General features: G+C 42.1%; 1 protein-coding gene and 1 long non-coding RNA gene across 4 annotated transcripts in view; one reads left to right on the forward strand and one right to left on the reverse strand.

Annotated features, from left to right (window-relative positions):
• The window catches only part of elp4 (elongator acetyltransferase complex subunit 4), a 64,890-nt gene that overhangs the window by 6,539 nt on the left and 35,826 nt on the right, over nucleotides 1-22,525 (reverse strand). The gene's annotated exons all lie outside the window — the stretch shown is intronic.
• LOC148900748 (uncharacterized) overlaps nucleotides 11,329-22,525 on the forward strand; it is a 45,889-nt gene continuing 34,692 nt past the window's right edge. For all 3 annotated transcript variants that reach the window (XR_016114495.1, XR_016114496.1, XR_016114497.1), the window contains exons 1-2: nucleotides 11,329-11,465; nucleotides 11,545-11,626. This is a non-coding gene — a long non-coding RNA (uncharacterized LOC148900748). The remainder of the gene's footprint in view (nucleotides 11,466-11,544; nucleotides 11,627-22,525) is intronic.

Raw genomic sequence — 22,525 nt, forward strand, 5'->3', positions numbered from 1 at the left:
TTAACGAGTCATTTATTCCATAGTGTTTTAGTCAGACCAATGGCCCATGTCACTGTACAGCTTAAAACTATGGGAAACCCAACACCAAGCAGGGATGACGATCGGTCTGGCGCTTAAAATCAGATTACCCCGTGCTGGATCATGCTCATGGAAGTGACAGGATATTTACCATAAACACCTACTTAAAGGACAACCGACGTCTCCGGACAAGTTGTGTCCATAATTTGTAAAATGGCTTCAAATGACTTCTACTGAGCGTATTTTAAAAAGATTCCACCGCATATAGCTATATTTTACGTTTTAAGACTCGCACTGAATCTTGTTTTTGAGTTGGTGACGAGTCCGTACATGACGTCACGAAAGGAACGCCTCACACTGAAAAAAAGACACATTGTAGCAGTCCTTCCATCACGTCAATGTATTTTGCTGTATTGTTCGGTCTGAAAACCTTGTGTTGCACCCAAAAGCTGCCAGAAGAGGGTGACCAAGCTCCATATAAGGAATTTATCAGCCTGTGGAAACAGAGGTGACCACAGGAGGGCGCCATTTTGTGCCTCTTTTTCATTGAGACATTTCCCCTCAATGTTGCCTCATAATGGCACGGAATAAATTCTTTAATCGATTGCAAACATGTATGCTTTCCTCTTCAGAACTATTTGAATCATATTCATAACTGGATGTGTAACAAGAAAGCATATTCTCCGAAGCTGAAGCCATTGTTTTGATTCTGCAGCAATGCAAGACGTCTTGGCGTGACGTCACGAACTGGGGGCGGGACTTTCTGAAAATGCCCAATTCGCAGCTCAATTATTTTGCAGATTTTGGACACTTTAAGTCATTTTTATTGGTGTTTTGCATTTTACTAAAAATATCATACTGCTTGTTTTGGGTATTTTAGATGCTATAAAATGTTTTTTCTGATGTCAGTTAAGAAACAAAAAAGTGACGTCGGTTGTCCTTTAAGGCGACCACTGTCGGAGCCATTTGCTCAGAAGAGAAGCCTTTGAATAATTTCCTTAAGATATTAAGACAGACTGTGGCCGGTGTGAAGATGAAGTAAAAATGGATAAATAAATGGGAAGGAACTAACTAACTAACTAACTAACTAACTAACTAACTAACTAACTAACTAACTAACTAACTAACTCACTAACTAACTAACTAACTAACTAACTAACTAACCAATCAGGGGAGGATCAGCTGACCAACAAACTATTTCTGTAAAATAGAGTCCGCATAAATAAAAACAAATAGTGGTAGAACATTTCACAGTTGACACTGGAGAAACTTTCCCAGAGTTGCCGTTCCATCTGGTGACTAAATCACCTCACAGTGCCATAATCCCTCACAGCGATAAAATTACACCCTATTGTGTGGGAAAACCATTTGCTGGATCTATAGGAACAAGCGTTAACTTTAACCCAGTAAAACCCTTCATAATGAGGTGATGTGCTTTTCAATTTGACAAGCACAGCATCATCCCATTTTCGCCTGGCCGTTCCGCAGAAGACTTCCGTTCTCTTGAAAGAAAAAAAATGCAGCAAGAGCCCCAGTATAAATCTTGTCACTTGGGTAATTCAAGCCCACCTGCAGCAAACAAAGGCAGACAAAGCGCTTGAACTTCCTCTTCTTTTGCGAAAACAAAGAGTGCAACACGAACCACGGCCTTGCTTCAGGAATAACCTGTTGATCCGGTGTGTTCGTCTTTTCCCGATGGTTCAATCAACTTGTCGAACTAATTCATTCCCCTCATTCTCACACTTATTCATATGGATCTGATATCGATCCCCTCCAATTCCCTGATAAAGGATACTTCTTTGCGTGGAAAGCTGATGATCGACTCAATCATAAAAAAAAACCAAGAGTGATGCGACATAGGCAAGATACATATTTTGCTTTGTGGATAATTCATCTGACAGGACGAAAAGAAAGCATTCGGACATTAATTATATTCCCAAATACTGAAAGAATGAGAAGTGACAAATGACGTGACATATTTTCATTTCAAGTCAACATTTCCAAACAGGAAATTGCCTGGCTGAGAATACGTCATGTTTATTTTATTTTCAATTTTTTTTCCTTAATGGAATGTTTATTGGGGTTCTTTTGTGTACGTGGCTGCCCACCATTTACCCATCACGCTCCACAGACTGATGTAAAATAGCATTTGATAGCATGTGCCATGTTAGTAAACATGACATGCATGTAATCAGTTAGCTCTGCAGCGATTCTGAATGAGCAAACGGACAAACAAGGGGCCAAAGTGTAAGTGCGCCGTAACACAACAACTTGACTTGTTATCTCTGTCGTCATCATCTTCAACTGAAGTCCTCCGGGGGCCTCTCCTTGGGCCTGTCAAGGCCTTTGACAGGGAGCGCTGTGTGGGGCCATTTGGTCTCTTTTCAGATCTGTTTTGTTTCTCTTCGCAGGCCTGTGTCGGTATGGACTGTGGGCGTTGTAGGTTGACGGCGGTGGAGGGGGTTGGGGGGGGGGGGTGACGAGGGCACATTGACCCAAGCCGCGATGGGTTGCAAGTGGGGGGTTTAGTTGGTGTTATGGACTTGGGCACAGCCAGGGAGTGCTGGTCCACCCCTGGGGTGACATGCCGCCGCCCAGGGAGAAAGGGATCGGGACAGAGGGCGAAGAGTACACACATGTCTAAGTGCTGCCTTCACTACACATCGGCCCATAGCAAAGAGAGCGGCTGCATGGGTTATGACAGTGATATCTGGGGGACCTCTTGCACCCTCCAACACACATTTCACCCCTCAAACGAACGTCCTCAGGTTAAAGCATCACTGACATGTGGCGGGAGTAGGTTTTCTAGTGCCATGCTTATAAGTACGCTGGGCAAAAAAAGCTAGCATACAAAGTATTGACACTGCATTATTTTGGACAAAGCTTCAAGTGGTATTCGGTACACAGATGTAATGTAGTAGGAGTAAGTCATTGACTTTCATGGCGACACATTTGATTGAGCAATTTCTGTTAAATAAAATGATTTTTCTTGAAAATGTGTTCCAGAGTGTGACTGCGTGGAAGCAAAATGAATGACAAGTGATGCCAGGAACACATAACTCACCAATGACCAAAATTCCCCAAATATGACTTGTTTTTGATATTGCATAATCAAATGACTTATAATTTCAAATCCAACAATCATATTTCAAGTTACTTATCAAATTGCTGTGCATTTCTGGATAGTGATATGTGTGTCAAAGGGATGGCGAATGGGCATAGCTTTGTGTGTCGACAACGCGTTATTGAAAAAAAACATATAATGATTTGCCAAATTGATTGCTTGAATAAGCTGAAAAATATGCATTTGATGTGCAATGCCATGATTAGCTGATTTAGTAGAAATAGCCTCTTCCAATTAGACCCCCAAATATAAAAGTTTGGACCGTGCATTACTCTGGACCTTTTGTCATATAATATTGATACTTGTTGTTCAGAGTAAACAAGAACAGGAAGCAATTGTACCCCAACGGAACCCCGCCTGCAGTGCAAACATCTGAAAAGTGACCAATACAGACAAATGGAGTGTTTTGAATGTTGCTGTGCTGATGACTATTTTGTGTTTGGGAGCCTTTTACTTAGCGAATTGCTTGTTCTGTAGCCACAACGGGACATAAGTCTTCTTGTGTCAGTCCCAAGCCCGGATAAATACAGAGGGTTGTGTCAGGAAGGGCCAAAACAAACAGGCGCATCAAACCTCTAAAGATGGAGGACATTGATTTGCTGTGGCGACCCCCTTGAAGGGAAAAGCCGAAAGGAAAAGAAGGAGTCTTATTTCACATGACTGTCTTAGGAAAGGAAAACCCATTTATCGCTTTTCATCTGAACTGTGATGAAGTTCACAATTTGGTTTTGGAAAGGATAACATTTGACAAAGTTAAAGGTCATCGAGAGGTAACTGTCATTTTGCTTAAGTGACGGACCGTTGGGGAGTGCGGAGGTAATTACTCCTGCGGAAGAATTGCACCAGCACCCCCCCCCCCTCCAAAAAGAAAAAGAAGAATCAGCACTTTGCAGCTTAGAGAAATGACAGTGTTGTGGTAATTTGAAGATAGCTAGTTGCCTGTTTTAAATATTTCCAATGTCAGTCATCATGAAAATCACAAAGCAAAGAATGGGGAAGAAAACAATCATTCTACAGATACCAGACAGCAAGTGGTTTTACAGTGGTTATTTTATTAGTTTTTTTAATCACAGCCACTAACACGTCATGTGTGCTGTAATGTTACTTTCTCCGTAATTATATGTCAATCTGATCTCTTTACGACACGAGTTGTGGACGATAGGAAGATAGTGTTGATGTGCTTGTAATACCTTTGGTGTCTTTGTGAGCGTCCACATGCGTGAGTGTGTGTATGTTTGCGAGAATCCGTGTCTGTTACGTCTGTACCGAAGAATAAAGGGGGGTGGGTATAATCCATCACCAGTTGATAGCACTCACAAAAAAAGAGAGCCCTTTTTGCTGAGAGGACAGCCCTTGTGCGGACAAAGACCACCATACTGGGGACTTCATAGGACCCAGCTGAAAAGGTGTTGCCCAGAGTAACCCCATTCACATTAACAGGCATGCTGGCCAAAGCCAGTCATTACTGCTGACTTGGACCAGCCGGGCCACACATAGACCAGCCTAGAGCTTCTAAGGACATTTACTGCACATCAGTCGACAGGGAAACAGCCTGAACTCTGCCACTGGGAAGCATCTACAATTGTGACCATTCTATTGTGGTGTCCGTCTTGTAATTTCTTTTCAAAGGACAAAAAAAATAAAATAAAAAATACATATACATATAATAAAGAATATTAATTGACGTTATCGCAATATCTAAGTTAATGTATGTATGATATTATAATGGAGGTATTTATCGAGGCATCTATTTAGCATTTGTGGTTTTATTTCTGTAATGATTGCATATTTCAAGTATCTGTGAAGTGAATTCAAAGATGTGTTTCTGAATACAGTGATACCTTGGCTTACGAACTTAATTGGTTCCCAGACAGAGTGTGTAAGGTAAAAAGTGTGTATCCCAAAAATTCCCATATATGGTTTCCCATAGGAAACCATTAAAATGAGAATAATCCGCTCCCAGGTCCGAATAAAACATAATTTTCTACTCTCTAATTCTCTAAAGCCTTAAAACTACACAAAATATACCTTAATTTATGTATAATAAATGTGCTATGGTATTATAATTAACTAAATACACTGTACGGTATAATAAAGTCGTTTTATTTACCTTTGTGATGGTTGATGGCTTGATGGAATGGAGTGGCCGGTTTCATCAGCATTAAACACTTGATGAGGAATGTACCATACCCTTCTTCTTTTACCATCTTGAGGAGTGATCCATTGGATGTGCTTTCTCTGCGATAATTTTACCTTGTTCCTCATCAATTGTGTTCTGTTAAGCTGGGTTGATAGCTTTTTGCATCAAGTGTACAGATGGCTTGTGCGAGTTATTTGTGGAGCCTGATTGATGGGATATTTTAACCTTGCAGTTTACACTCTGCTTTTGAACTATCAAAGTTGATACGAGTCCAAATTTCACTGTTTCCAATCCACTTCCTCACTCTCAATCTGTCCTCTGCCTGTCTCTTTAATGTTTACCCCCCCCCCCCCCGCTGCGTTCTTGACCAATCACATGGCTTTAACCGAAGCCTGGGGGCAGGGAATAGAGGACAAAAAAAGTTGGCTGCCATTTTCCTTTTTTGGAGAACAGCCTCACTCTCTCTGTCTGTAATCCCCCCACCCCCTCACTGCTGCGTTCTTGACCAATTACGTGGCTTTGACCGAAGACTGGGGGCAGGGAATAGAGGACAAAAACAGTCGGCTGCCATTTTCTTGTTAGGAGAACAGGCTCGTTCGGGAACGACACATCACTCATTGTGGCGCTCCGTTTCCATCCCGAGAAAATAGTTCGTATGCCAAGGTAAAATGTTCATAAATTTAAGGTTCGTTAACCGGAAACTTTGTAAGCCAAGGGGTTCGTAAACCGAGGTATCACTGTACATGATATATATTTAAAGGACAACCGACACCATTTTTTTGTTTCCTAACTGACATCATAAAAACGTTTTATAGCATCTAAAATAGCCAAAATACACAGGCTGATATTTTTAGTCAAATGCAAAACACCAATAAAAATGACTTAAAGTGTCCCAAAACTACTTCAAAATGACCCCGGAAATGGCGAGTTTCAGAAGGCCCCGCCCCCTTGTTCGTCACGTCACGCCAGGACGTCTTTGCCTTGCTCTAGAATCAAAACAATGGCTTCAGATTTGGAGAAGATGCTTTCTTATTACTCATCCAGTTATGAATATGATTCAAATAGTTTTGAAGAGGAAAGCATAAATGTTTGCAATCGATTAAAGGAGTCCTCTCATATCAATTCGAGCCGTCAATGACAGCAATGTAGCGTCCCAGAAAATGCACAAGATGGCGCCCAAGCTCCGTTGGAAATGGGCTGATTTGTCTGCTGGCAATTTGTGTCATCTAGTATCAAATAGTAGTCTTGGTGCAACACACAACGATTCACCATCACGTTATTTATGTGTTGTGACCAAACAAATTACCCAAAATGCATTGTGTGTCGCTTTCTTGGTCAAGGGCATTCCTGACGTGACATCACGTCAGGACTCGTCGACAACTCGCAAACAAGACTTCTTGAATATTCAGCGCGAGTCTTAAAACGTCAAATATAGCTATATGTGGTGGAATCTTTGTAAAATACGCTCAGTAGGAAACATTTGATGATTTTACAAATTATGGACACAACTTGTCGGAAGGCGTCGGTTGTCATTTAAAGAGAATTTGTAAAAAGTTATGCAAAAACTTCGAACTGTGGGGATGGCTAAAACAACTTCTGTTCAAGAGTCTCACCTCCACCTTTGGAAAAGTAATTGAGCACCTTGTTGATTCAAACTGTACTTTAAAAGACCAATCAATGGGATTTTAACTCATTCATACACTTGCAAAGTAACTCAATGTGGTCATAAATATGTATTGTCAGCCACTATCTGTCCCTTTTTATGCTACTTTGAGTCACCTCGTTCTCAGTGCGGATATGCTCGCTGCGGACGAAACTGGAATCGCCCGGGGCTGCAATGCTTTGTTCCACTAATCCACTGAACTTTTAAAGCACTCTGGAAAACCCGGATTTGACCCAGCCGCTGTCTCCTCTGTGATACAGATTTACATCAACATCAAGGAGCATGTCAAAACAGTAATAACAGGCAGACAACTCAAAATGTGCGAACACAGTAAAACCCTTCTAGCAAAGTGCTAAAGTAAGAAAAAAAATATTCAAAAGTCATCTCAAAAAATATTTGGAGGTACTACAGTTTGCTTTTTGGATTTCAGGAGGAGTTAGACCATTCTCTCTCAATTGGGAAAGAAACACGGAATGAGTGCTTGTGAAAAGCCGCATGTGACTGTCTAAGGAGCAAAGAGAGGTATCTGGAGTTTAGTTTGATGAGCATAGGGAACAAGTGGCATAAATACAGCCATTTTTGCAGTGCGGGTCCCATCTCTCTGTTGCTTGTTTAGTGAACTCTGGATATTGCTGACAATGGATGGCAGGTGTACTACCCAAAGGACAGTAATTCCAGAGAAGGAGAGAGATCTGATCATCTTACAAATGTGTTTCTAAATGCTGCGCCGTGGGGTAAAGATTCTTCGTGTTGAACCATCACAAAAAAAGCCCAAAAGACCCAAGATAACTGAGGTCAGGCAAGATTTTCTTATGTTACGTTATGTTGACATGTCATGGGACCAATGTTCCCTCTAAGCTGAGCGCGTGCGCAATCGCGCACAGCTTGCACATATTCAGCGAGCGCACACGAACATCTATGCAGCGCACAAAATAAAATAAAACAGAAACGCATTACTTAAGATCTAATTTTAGAATTGATATAATCTAGTTAATTAGACCAATTATTTATGTATATATATTTTGTAGCATGTTGCAATGTAACTCAATGAGTGACAGGTGTCCAGCCAATAATGCCGTACAGTTCACGTACGCTACGCGGCCAATCGCGAATGTGCCCTGCCCATACGCTCCGTTCAGGTTACAGGCCACAGCGTACACATCTGATGTTGCTCACAGTGGTCCTCAGTGTGCTCAGGGAGCTTGTGTGTCTGCTCAGACACATGAAAAATTAGAGGGAACATTGCATGGGACGCACAATTTAAGAGACATTTTTTTCTGGCCTTGGGAGTGTTCGGTTCAGGACTACAGCCGACTACAAGGAATTGCTACTTACTACCAATCTAAATTCCCACAGCAATAGTCATTTGACAAACCAGTGAACTTTGTCTCCGGTTATTTTGCTCCTCTTTCCTGGCTCTCTTCACCACACCACCACTTCTGCTAACATATCCAGTACTTTTTCCCTGTGGGCAGGTGGTTGTGTAATTTTAGCCACAACTAGGTGAGGTGCTTGCTGGGTAGACTATTGGCTAAGTCACCTTTAGGGTATTCGGGGTGTCAGAGGCAATGAGACATCACCTCGGCCAGCTTGTCAAAAAATTCACCCTCTTCCATTTTCTCCACCACCCCGAGCTTTTTGATACACCCCGGGTGATTGCCATTTTTGTTTGGTGTTTTATTATTATTATTATTATTATTCTTATTTAGCCTGAAACGCATCAGTCAGCCACGAGCCTAGAGCACTGGCAGAGTGTTAATTGTTACGCATTATTAACCCCATTACAAAGTGAGCCAGGGCCTGGAGAGCACAGAAGCTAAAGTTAAAAATGAAGTGAGACAGTGCTAAAATTCACTCTGTGGAAAATAACGCCTAACAGAGGTGACAGCTCACCCCAAACATATTTTAAAAATACATGTACACAAAAAATATTAAAAAAAAACAGAATTAAAGAAAATGTATAAGCACCCTAGTTATTTTGCAATGATGATGAAATCTCTGTGACATTGAGACATTGTCAGAGACCAAAGAGTTCAATGTTGGCTTCCTGACAAAAGTAAATTAGCCAATATGTCCACCAGATAGATGTTGTGCTGCATTGTACGGGCTAAGACAGTTTTTGTGCACCTCAGTACCAAACTGAAAATAATGAATATACCTGTTGAGTTGTTATTCACTACGGAATGATGGGAAGGAATGAATAGAGGATTAGGGATAGTCGAGTCTTCCAAATGTAGCCATCCGCTTCTTCAGTCTGCCCGAGTTGGGCGTTTTGCTGGGAAATAGGCGGCCTGCCAGATTGGGGCCAAATCAGAATGGTCAAGGGATTACAGTTCTGCCGTGCTCACCGCAGGGGGTCCGGAGTGAGCCTCAATTACCCTGGAGCGGCCTGTTTGATTTCGCCTGGCACTTTTAGGGACAGACCAAAGGCTGAATAATATGCCATTAGCAACTCAAAAACCCGAGCTAAAATGAGTCCACTTACAATGTCGCATACAGTAATTGTATGTCCGTCAAAGACTGGAAGGTCAGCAGCAATTACCCCGATAACAACACAACAACTGATGCGTAATATTAGCCAAGAAACACCATTCAGTACAAACTTGAATTCACAGTTCCTTCGAGATGATGTGGTGTATAGGGCTGTTTGTATTTACAACTGTAGATGGAGCGAGAGTGAGAGAGCGAAAGAGAGGGAGGGAGTAGAGAGCGAGAGGGAGAGCCCCCTGCTCTGGCTACAGTTGGTGCTGTGCAATTGAATTTTACAGGATATGAGGCAGCAAATGGCATGTAAAGGCTGAAGCATCCGACGGTTGTAGACACACGTGCCAGACAGATAAGGGAGGTATAAGTGAAATCATTAGGTGACTCTGCATGACATCCGGGCCACTGGCAGTGAGCTGGGAGAGTCAAAGGTCCTCTTCAGATCCATTGAATACACACTCAGCCTCACAAACAAACACTGGTTAAAGAAAAAAACACAAGCAAACAACTGGGTGCACTCCTATGCGTGAATGCACACACACATACACACGCACACACACATAGGATCATGATTGAGGTATACCCCAAGTGATTGTATTTGTCCACCTGAGTATGAAAAAGCCACTCTGGCTTTTGCAGAGGAGACGGTGCGGTTCAAGCCAGAGCGCAGCTCAGCTAAGGAGGGGAGCAGCCAAGTGTGGATGCACCTCATTACCTCACTCATCCACACACCAATTACCCCTAAATAAATACACCCAGCCCACAGGCGGCAACAATGACGTCCACCCTGAAAAGAAAGAAAGGAAGCCGTTCAGAAAGCATTTGCACGCACAGAAAAGTGCTGCTGGAAAATGACGGGGACAAAAAAAAGTACTGAGAAAAGAGTCAAAAAGAAGAACATGCAAGGGAGGGTCGGAGTCCTTTTGAGGACCTCAAAGACATGACGGAAGAAGAGAAAAAAAAGGGAAAAAAGCAACAAGTGATTGCAGTGAAGTGATTCAGAAAATAATATTTGTTTTGCTAAATTTCACCCGACGCATCCACGAATGATTGTTATGCAGAGGGAGCTTAATTGTTTCAACGCACACAGCTATGATGCGAGTCTGCCGCAAAATAAAACAAGGACATTATGCTAACAGATTAGAAAAAAGATATAATGCTTGGTGTAAAATGTACAACTTCAATCCAAAGCCCAAGACCCAGAGAAAGGAAAATAACAGTGCTCCAGAAGAACCCAATAAATATCAACACAGACTTCAACTGCCTGGTACAAAGTACAAAGGTGGAACGAAGGATGCCCAAAAATGTGTGTGTGTTTTGCGTGTGTGTGTGTGTGTGTGTGTGTGTGTGTGTGTGTGTGTGTGTCGGGTTGTGAAGGAAGACAGATGTGTTTTCAGGGAAGCAGGAAAGCCAAGAGTTTCTTTCGCGCCCTCCTCTTCCACCTCCCTCCATGTGGGATTCTTCTGCATGACTGCCTCCGTCATACCTGGGGGAAAAAATGCTCGCTCTCTCGCTCTCTCTCGCTCTCTCTCGCTCTCTCTCGCTCTCTCCCTCTCTCTCTCTGCCCCACTTTTCTTCCCGCAAAGCATGGTGAGCCTGTGCCATGACCGGCCAAATTCCCTGCCCCCAGTCTTCGGTCAAAGCCACGTAATTGGTAAACCAATGGTGAGCCAATAGTTTGTAATCAGTGGTAGGTAATGAGAAAATAGTAAAAAGAGCCAGAGGAAAATCCTACTCCAGTCACATTTATCGTTTCCATGTTAAATTTATTTTTTTTTCTCAGTGGATGATGAATCATGTTTGTAAAATTTATTCGGAAGTGGGTGTGGGTGAGTCACTTCCTCCTCAACCACCTGAGCAGTCAGCTGACAGGTGCAGCTGCTGAGTGCAAAGGGAGTGGCTACATTCCGGATAGGTTGTGACAGCATAACCTACGCGGCCAATTCCGGCTGATTTACCTGACCAGGGGCAGATTCCTCCAAAACGACGTCTCGGAACGCGGCGGGTTTCCACGTCGTTGATTCAATCAACGGAAGGTGATAAATGGAAGTGAAAGGTTTATTGGGACCTGTTGCTAATTGAACAAGGGCATGACAGGAAAATGTGTTGCCACAGGTGGGTGGAGCTGTCCTGGCATGCTATGGGAGCATTGACGGAATTCTTGCTGCTAAGGGCTCAGCTGGACTGATGCAATATAGTAAGATAGATTCTGATTGAACATGGGACCATTTCATTTCGTTAAAATAAATTATACACAGGCTCATCAAATGATCCCAGCAGAAAGTTAAATAAGAGTGCTCGCTGACACACACACACACACACACACGCACGCACGCACGCACGCACGCACGCACGCACGCACGCGCACGCACGCACGCACGCACGCACGCACACACACACACACACACACACACACACACACACACACACACACACACACACACACACACACACACACTCAACAGACGCGGTGTGTGAATAAATGTAAAAGTTGTCAATGAATTGTGACAGTAAGAAACAAAAACAATTAAGCCCTAACAGTCTGGGAATGAAAGGCTTGCGTGATCTGAGAGGCGCCACATAACACATTGGCCTGAGTGGTATACACAAAAAACAAATAGGCTTCATGATCAGGCAATCTACACGACAAACCAAAACAAGAAAAAAAAACACCCTTGCTGCTTTTGTTTGGAGTCATCATGTTCAGTGAACAAGATGTGACAAGTCAATTAGGTGGTTACACAACAAAATGCCTTCAGGATTCACAGGTACAAGTATGTATGTATGCCCGTTGTATGCGTCTTTGGAAAAAAATGTAATTTAGATATGATGTAGTCATACACAAAACCAATACTCACATGCACGCATTCTTTATCCTCTGCGACAAACAAAAAACATTCTTACTGCAGTTTAACACATGACAGCCAGTGGTTGAGAAATTTTATCATTTGTGTGGCCAAGTCACATAAATATGAGGAGCTGTAATGATTCATTATTCATGTCTAGTATCATTTTATTATCATGCCCCCTTTCAAATTTTCAAGGAAAATCGGTACATCCTTTGAATTACAAAAAGACATATTGGACTTCAGCGGACACAATACATATTGGCAAACACACTTAATATCACGTGCCAAATCCTAAAATTAACACCTTTTTGGTGAAAGCTCCATTTGGAGCACGTCAAACCAACACCACAGCTGGCATTCAAGGGTAAAATTAATTACTTGAAATACATGTGCTTCCTCTCAAAGTGGCAGACTTATTTGCATTCGGGAACATTCAGCAGAAGTAATCGATGCACACATAAAATACGGCCACCCAATGACCCGGGCCCCCTTCTCAAAGTGGCCCACCCCTCCCCGTTTCTGCCCCCCTTCCCCAAAGCCTTGGCGGCTCAGCCATGCATGGGGAAACAAACAGGTAGCGGGAGCAAATCAGACGGCGACAAAACACCGAACCATGAATGGGGAGAATTACAATGATGGGCTGGATGAAGGACAATGGGCCTGGCATTAAACAAACGGCAAATCCCGGGATGGGGCTGCTGGGAGTACGATACAGATTACAGCCACCTCGTCCCCTGCCTGGGGACCAGGGGAAAGGGAGAGAAAAGGACACAATATTGCAAACTGACAGCTGACGTCTTCATATAAATGTATGAATTTACATTCCAATTAGAGGAAATTTACATCTTAATCACAGAGAGTAGTGTGTCACTCTCTCGGAGAGTGTGCCGCTACGGTAATGAGGTGGGATGCTGCTGTGCTCCCTCATCCAGACGCTGATCTGTGAGCAGACGACACCTCCCCGTTAGGAAGGAGATGCGAGTGCCTCCACAATTCAGCAATAATGTTGGAGGTCTGTATTAAATACCAAAATGGCGAGAGCCGGCACCCGAGGATAATGTGCCAGATATGGAGTTTGAAAAACATCAAACATACCTTAAATACAGTGTGATGAACCACGAGTGTCTTGGGCTGTCGCTCAAGTGACAAGCTTTCAGGATTCCGGTGCTCATTTCCATAAGAACAATGGGCGTATCATCTTTAATGATTTGCACTTTGTTTTATGGAATTTAATATGAAGAGGGAAGCCGTCTGTAAAATTTGTCAAACATATCACGTTATAATGTGCAAACAAAGTTAAAGTGAGTGGATGCTCTGGATGATTTGTCAATCTATCAATAGCATCCATCCAGTTATCACTCAGTTGACATATATCAAAACTTTTGACAAAGTGATGCGTCAGCGTTCATTGTTCCCGGGAGGTAAGAAGCAATCCAGAAAGAAGGATATGTCAGACTTTGTTCAGTTGACAAGTAAGGGAATGTGTTCTGGTTTGTTTGTTCTGACAAGAAATTCTGGTTTGAGGTCTCCATTCAAAAGTGGCAAGCCTGAGCAACATCCATCATGTTTGCAAGCAAAGTTGGGGGACTCTCGTCATATGATTTGACTTGAGTTATACGCGAGTTGCTGTCTTTTGGACTTGCGATTTGCTTGCCATGAACATAGCAATGACTTGTACTTGGTATCTAAGTATTTGGTGTGAAGACTTAAACTTGAGCCGCATGACCCGGCATCCTATGTATGGTTTGACATTTTCGTTTTAATACCAGTTGCGTTTTTAGAATTGACTGAAAGAAAAGAAGACATATCAAAAAAAAAAAATGGCACTTATTCATGTGAAATGCCGGAGCGTTGGAGAAACTCCTACGATCATTAATTTCAATTAATGTATATCTTTTATCATGTTGGCCAAATGTTTTGGACCTCACAGACTGAAGAGATTGAAAAAAAAACATGACTCATTACACAATACAAAACCCATAGACAAGTATGATAATTATACAGTTAGCGATATGAACAAGGATTTAGGACCATTATAAAATACGTGATTTGGTACATTTAAGGACGCAATTCAGACTGGGATGGTTTGTAAAACCATTTAAACCATTCATTTTTAACATAGGTGAGCCATGATTGGTAGTTCTTTGAGTTCTTGGACACTATGATGTAATTTTTAGTCCACAGCAAGTGGCAAACTGAGATGGATGACAGTGGCTATTTTTTCAGTTGATTTCCCATTTAAAAGGTTAGTACCATGACACCTTAACGGGGTTGTTTGAAATACACAATCTGAAATTGTTTTTGTTTCATGTTTTCTTTAGTACACTTGAAATGGAAGTGGCAGTGAGGCACGTGAAAAAAATATCTCAAAAGACCACTGCCTTATCTTTTGGAGCAGAAAATGCCGATCATCTATCAAAACATGACTGGAGAAGGCATTAAAATCTTTTTGATTGGGCCCCATGCCATCCTTTGTACAATCAAAGATGGAACTCAATGAAGCATATGTTCTTCATCATCCACTTTCTAGGTGAGCACATCTCTCCCATGGCAAATAGACATTTGTAAGATGCCAATTGCAGGCCACAAATTATACTTAATGTCAGATGACACCATGCCATAAATTGCTATCGTGATGACTGCCAGGAAGGCAAAAACTCAAATGCATATTTACACAGAGCAGAGAAGTAGCAAGAGGACACGTGTGGTAAAAATGGGTAAAACATTGCGTGCCCAGTGTAGGCGTAGCATGCGTCCCCAAACAGCACAACAATGTGGCTGGGGTGTGGCCGAGATTCTACTTTAGCCTGCAGGCTGTTTGGAGAGGAGGGTAGGATGCTACACACACACCCCCTGGCACTTATCATGCATATTCTAACCTTGCAAATTGATTCCCAGAGCACCGCGGCTATGTCTGTGTACAACTCTGTCTGGCAACCCAAATGTTGGCCACACTTTGTGTGTGTGTGTGTGTCAAAATCAGATATCTATTTATTTTCATATTAGAAGTAGTAGAAGTTTCAATTTCCGTTCATGGAGACATTCAAACTGCTGTGACATTGTACACATGCTAAGCCAATAGTTCACAATGCCATCTTTGAAACACACGGATTAGACATTGTTTTAGAACAGGTGGATGAGTTAAGAGTAGTGAGTTCACATTCTGGGTATTCTATAAAGAAAGAGCAACAAATGCAAAAAGTGAATTCGCATGACCAATAAAAAAAAGAATGCAGAGATTGTCTAAAAGAAATTGAAAGAGAACGATGAGCAAGTTAAGCTTGAGAAAGTGAAGCACTTTTGTGTGCACGCAGATTGACCTTGCTCACACTTTGCCTACTCCAATATTCAGCATGACACGTGCTTTTGTGCTCCAGCCCTCGCCTGTCTCCACACGCATGCCATCCCCTCAAAACGCAAACTTCTCATTATACAACTTGACTTTGTCAGCTATCAGAGACTTGAACAGGAACCAACACTCAAAGATCTACATAGCAATGTACTGATTTAATTTTAATTTTGTGCATTATGTCTTAATTTTTATTGCAACACTTGAAAGTGTTCAAAAGATGAACATCAGAAGCTGTTTCTGCTGTGTCCTCTGAGATCTGTCTAATCAGTTACGCCAAATGAGATCAATCCTGTTTTTGACGGTGACATTATATTTGATTTAAAGAAAATCACTCAGCCAGCCAAGATGTTGAAATCTGAAGGTGGTGTATACGTCTGCTCCCCCCAACGTAAGAGCAGGCACCTATCATAGCAGAGTCCGGCACCACCATGTCTGGACAGTAGGGATATATATAGGGCCTAAACTACCAGTAAGACTTTAGTTTGCTGATTGAGTTTCTTGGATAAGAATCGAAACGTCCGACACCTTCAAACAAGTACAGATGACGGCTGAAGAAACCTTTTCATCGAAGGTAGTGTATAGTTATTATTAATTTTATTTCAGACATTCTGAATTGAAGTATTGTGTTGATTTTGATCTGTTTAGAAAAATAAAGTAGGGACACTGAACAAAAGTTGTTTAGCATGAATAATTTTACAAGAGTAGATTTGCACATTCAGTATTTACACACATGTGGCCAAATTTCGCTTTTAAAAGAACATTTTTTTAGTATTTGTCAAAGACAAGGCCAAGGATATTTTCGCACGATTCAGTCACAAGTCTGAGAAGAGGGTCAAGGGGAAAAAATAAATAAAAAATAAAAAAATACATCAATGACTAAGCACAACAATAAAAAATCTAATACCTCAGTCTGGACTATCACACAAATGTAAAAAATGTAAAAAAATAACCAAGCCTGAACACACAAAATATTCTTGAGTTGACAGCAATAACACATATATAAAGGGGAAACTGTGGGTATGGGGGTGGCAGACCTCATAAGAATTCACAGACTAACATATGGAGTAACCTTTGTGGCCTTCCGGGACTTGAGGGCGTGGTGGTGGGGATACATTGGGGGGGGGGGGGGGGGGGGGGGGGGGGGGGGGGGGGGTCTAACGCTCCGAGGACCATAGGCACGCTAGGGAGAGGTGAGCTGTCACCCAACATTACGATCATTGCCTTCGCTCTGAAAGGGGGAGGGGGTAAACGAAGCGCAGACAAAATAAAAAAAGAAATACAGGTTCCTTGCAAACTGCATGCTAGAGCCATCCTCGGCCCTTCAGAAACCTACAGGTCCCTCCTGGGTAACACTTGCACACCATTTCCACTCATCCTGGGCTAGCAGCGTGTGTGTGTGTGTGTGTGTGTGTGTGTGTGTGTGTGTGTGTGTGTGTGTGTGTGTGTGTGTGTGTGTGTGTGTGTGTGTGTGTGTGTGTGTGTGTGTGTATTATTAGGCCAGTGGCTAATAGGCAGGCTGTGTGTGTCGTTAATGTGTATTAACAAACCATATAGAACAAACTTCGCAGTGCAGTTTGCGAGGAAAAATCAGCAATTTTTTATCCAAATCATATCAAATAGCAAAACTGAAAACCAACAGCAATGGTCCCAAAACGGCTCGCTGGGCTGGACATCACCTACGAGCATAGTCGAAGATTGAGGAAAGCTTTGAACTTTGCATGCTGCACAAAATAGCGAGCGGCAAGCTTTGACTGGCTATGACAGAAATTAGTCAGTCACCACCACTTCCAAGGCGGCCAATAAACCACATTTCTTACAAGTATTCTCACAAAGAGATAACTAGAAGAGATGGAGAAATAATGCTCATAACGATTAAGCGCTTAGGTGATTGAGTACACACTTCACTGATGGCTGGCTGTAACTACATTAAAGTACAGATCATATAATTTTGAACAGAAAAATAACAGGTGTCGGGATTGTGGAAAGCAAATCAGAATTGTTAAAGAGAACCAGAAATGGGAATTAATTGACACCCATGAGACTGTATGCCAGCCAGAAGGAGTAGTACACTGTAAACCCGAACAGTACTACTGACTCAAAGTCATTAAGGTCAGTCAACTCAAAAGCCGATTTTTTGTTTCAAAAACTCGAACGTTTTGAGTTTTCTGAATGAGTCATGAGTTTTAATTTGCAGTAGATCAATACTTTTGAGTTCATGGCAATCGTCTACTCAAACATTTTGATTTCGCGGCAGGAAGCTGCGTGATGACGTCACTGCATGCTCTCATTGGACGCCATTTGACTTCTCAACGGCTGAATCGAGCAGAGACCGACGGATTATTTATCTTAAATTAGGGTGGAAAGACAAACAATAGTATTTATATATATATATATACAGTGGTACCTCGGTTCTCGAACGCCTCACAGTTCCAACAAATCGGTGTTCGAACAAAATATTCGAGATATTCTTGCTTCGGCGTTCGAACATCAATCGGTGTTCGAATGCCAATACAACGCGTGAGTGCGTACGCGAGGGCGGGGAACTGAGCTGCGCATGGGTGTATCGCTCTCTCTCCGTGACCAACTGTTGTCGCGTGCGGGCGTGCAACGTTTGCGTTGTGTTGCCTGCTTAACACTACGAGGACTCACTTTCTCAGCGGCTTTCAAAACTCTGAAGTACACTTTTGAGTCAGGGTGTAGTCCGAAGCAGGCTTCTGATTGGCCGCTGGTGCCGAGTATGCAAATTGCCAAACGCAAAAAATTATGACACATAATGTTTGTTAAATCCTCTCGCAAATTGCCAAACGAACGCTCAGAAAGTCCCGCCCCCCTTTCGTGACGTCACGCCAAGACGTCTTGCATTGCTGGTGAATCAAAAAAATGGCTTCAGATTCGGAGAATATGCTTTCTTTCCAGCTCCAGTAAGGAATGATTCAGCTCGTTTCCACAGCTCTGATACATTCTTTCCATGGAGTTTGCCTCCCTCTGCTCGCGGCTTTTGGGTGTAAGACATGGTTTAAAAAAAACAGTACAGCAAAATACATTGATGTGATGGAAAGACGCTACAATGCGTCTTTTTTACGGTGAGGAGGCGGTCCTTTTCTGATGTCACGTACGGACTTGTCACCAACTCAAAAACAAGACTTCCTGAATGTTCAGCGCGAGTCTTAAAACGTAAAATATAGCTATATGCGGTGGAATCTTATTAAAATACGGCCAGTAGAAGTCATGTGAAGCCATTTTACAAATTATGGACCCAACTTGTCCGGAGACGTCGGTTGTCCTTCAAGCTTAAATATGAAACTTAATTTTAACTTAAGATAACAAGAAAACATGAGTAAACTGAAAGTACATCTTTTAAGTTCATTCAAACTCAACATTTATGTCCAATCAAACTAATAACATTTAAGTTCAGTCAAACAGTCAAAAATTTATTTCCACTACTCAAAAATTTTGAGTAAACTGTACTCAAAAATTTGGAGTAAACTGTACTCAAACATTTTGACGTAATCAGTTGCCACAAAAATTTTGACTACACTCAACTTGTTGGGTTTTGCAGTGCAGCCTATAATTCCAAAAGTATATATTATTCATATCATATTCATCTATACATCAATCCATCCATGTTCTAATCCGCATAGCCCCACGATGGTCAGGAGCATGCCAGAGCCCCCCCCAGCTATATTCGGGCAGCAGGGAAGCAGCCAATTGGAGGAGCACACGTTGATGAACAACCATTCATGCTCACAATCACACCTATGGACGATTTTGAGTGTTCCATTAACCTGTCATGCATGATTTTGGAAAAAAAAGGAGGAAACTAGACTCCCTGGGCAAAACCCATGCAGGCATAGATATAACATGTAAATTCCACACAGGAAGGAAGGAGTAAGCCTCAAGTCCCGCACTTCTGCAATGAGAGGTGGACATGCTTACAAGTCGTCTGACGTTCTACCCATAGAGCAATCTAATTAAAGAGACCCCTACATCTGCTGGCCAAACAGATGAATGCTACGTCATGGCCCTCTTCAGTTTCTTTCTTCAAAACAGGTTGGAAGATGTTCATGATAAACGGTTGTATTGGAACTGCAAGGCCTTTAAAAAAGTAGCATGCAAAAATGCGAACATACAGAGGCTGTTTCGGTGTCCAACTGGTGCAATGGAAAAATGGCTAAAGATGGGCCATTCAGTGGATATGAAGCTTGCCTTTGATTTGACCTTTACTGTGAGTTTTGGTGAGCGCTGCTTCGGCGCATTCTGCTCCCCGGATGCCACTCCTAACACCCCTGTCACTCATCATCGCTCATCTTTGTTCGAGACAAAAGGGGAGTTTGGTTAAGCCACACACTGAAGTATTCTCCCATACAGAGTCTCCCCCACCTATACACGTAAGTGGCAAAGGTTCGTCAGATTGCACTGGAAAAGAAGACCCATGAGCCGATATTTTGCTGACGAAAGGCAAAGCGATTGCAATGTCCAAGTTTTCCGCCACATTTTGCCATTCAAATTATCCTTTTAAGTGCAGCCTTGTATATCGTGTGGCCCACTGACTTCACAACGTAGTGTAATTAAAGTCTATTGAAGCTACTTCACATGGACAAACTATCCTCCGTCCTCTGGTCTGGCCTTTCAATAGCCACCTGGGAACCCTGAAAGACAGGGCCACTTGCCCTCATAAAATTCATGAGCACCCCTACATTCAGCTGCAAGTCGACAGCGCTCAGCGGCTGACACAGCTTCAAACGACTTTGTGTTGACGGTTGTGTGGATCCTTTTTCAATTGCACAATATTCACAGCGGCAGGGGTTAAGTAGGTCCCGTGATTAGCTGAAACAAATGCCTTTATGGTGTGCTTAGAGATAAAGAGAGAATCAAGGGACCCAATTTGTTTTCACTAAGCAAGAACTCATTCACACATTGCAGACATAGAAGGTAGAAAAAAGGCTCAGTGAAGACTGAACAAGGATCACAAAACAGCTTCTGTGGAGCAACTGTCGGATTAAGACAACGCACACAGTAAATTCTATTTGCGTCTAAATTCAGCATTCAAATCGGGACCCATTGATCAAATCCACAGGCTTTGTAGCACATTAAAGTTGGTACTTGTTTTATGAATGGAATCAGACATTTATTTTATTTAAAAAATATTTTAAAAAGAAAAACTAATCAGTGTACTTTCAGTCGGAACACTTCTTTGATGACACAACATCATGCTGTTCCACAAACTTTGTCCAGCACTTGTGTTTAGGAGTCTCTGGGAAATGCCCATTTGGCACCAGTCGCTTTTCTTTTGTGGGCTTGTGTAGATGATAGCTTTATCAGCTCGATACATGTATGTGGTGTGCCATCAAAAATTTGACACAATGTGGAGTGCATTAAATACACATACAAAATGAAATATGTACATTTCTTTCTGGTCAATAATGTCCATTGTACTTTCATATTAAATATGTCAAAATCCAGATCATTACAAGAGCAAACACAGAGTCCGAGTCGAGGACATTGAGTGTGAAAGTGTGGGAAAGTTATTTTTAGGAGCCAAGCAGAGAGCTTTCCTGAGTTTGATGCTCCTGCTCTGGATCAACATTCCACCTTTGAACCAGTCTGACCACAAAACTTTGTGCGCATGATGGCAATTTTCATTTTCCCTGCACGAGTGGGGGGATTTTAATGTTTAATTCGTGATAGGGTATTTTTTATTTTTATTTTTTGGGGGGGGGGAGGCTGAAATTAGTTAGTCAACCATTCATTCCAGTGGGTAATTTTACTGCTGAGCATTCATTGTGACCTGTATGATATATAGATAAGTGTGTTCATGTAAACCAGAGCACATTTTAGGGTCTTTGCACAGTTGTGGGTATCATATACCTCCCCTTTTAAATGAACATTGACACAGACTATTATGTGGAATACATTAACCACAGATCAGGCAGAGTCGACATTAAATATAAATACAAGGTTATTATAATTCACTTTAGTAGTAGACTTAGTTCAGAACACAAACACATTTTAACAGCATTTTAAGACTGAAGGAAAAAGACCATAGGGAACTTTACTATTTTGTAACGCTGAGAAACTAAACGATATTATTCAGAAGCCCAAAATCTGACGAGGACCTATTTTACCACGAGGATATGATTCCCCAGTCACTACCATTATGCTAATGGTAAGCCCCCGCTGCACACGCTTACACATAGCCTATAGTATTGCGAGACCCCACGGATGCAGGGTGGCGTGCAAGTTACAGTCTTGCCTCGCCTCCAACTCGCTTTAATGCAATCTGAAGACAAGTAGGGCTACTTTAATCAGGACTGAGCCCAGTGTGGCCAGTCTGGTCTGATGGGGGCTGAGTGGTGCATGGACTGTGTTAAGGGTTCACTGCTCACCGATGAAACAGCTTCACTTCCAGGACCAGTTGAGGCAGACCACGGCCTTACACAGTCTGGCAGGAGGAGCAAATATGCTCACTTTTGTTTTGCTTTAATGCTGTCCCTTGTGAGACACAATGTTTTGGCTTTTTGTTGATTTATTGTACAAGGCAGCATATTTGGCAAATAACCATATATGTTGTTCTTAGTGTTGGCTATGCTACGGCAGCTGCAACTGCAAAATACTGACCAGACTCTTTGACATTAACTTTTGGGTGGGTGTATGGTATGTAGAATTCCGATGATCAAAGCAAAAGAAGAAAATGCTAATCAATTTTGAGGCGATACAATATTGTGATTACAATAAACAATATTAGAGGCATAGACTTTGGATCCATCATACACCCGACTCAGCAGTCATACTAAGTTGGTCTTTTGTGAAACACACATGCACATCTGCAGAATAGATTAAAAAAAGCCTCTTAAATAAAAGATGCACATCAGATGTATGTTGTGAATATTTTTTC

Source organism: Hippocampus bargibanti, linkage group LG03 (genome assembly GCF_051943395.1).
Source record: "Hippocampus bargibanti isolate YZ-2025 linkage group LG03, ASM5194339v1, whole genome shotgun sequence".
NCBI classification, from domain to species: domain Eukaryota; kingdom Metazoa; phylum Chordata; class Actinopteri; order Syngnathiformes; family Syngnathidae; genus Hippocampus; species Hippocampus bargibanti.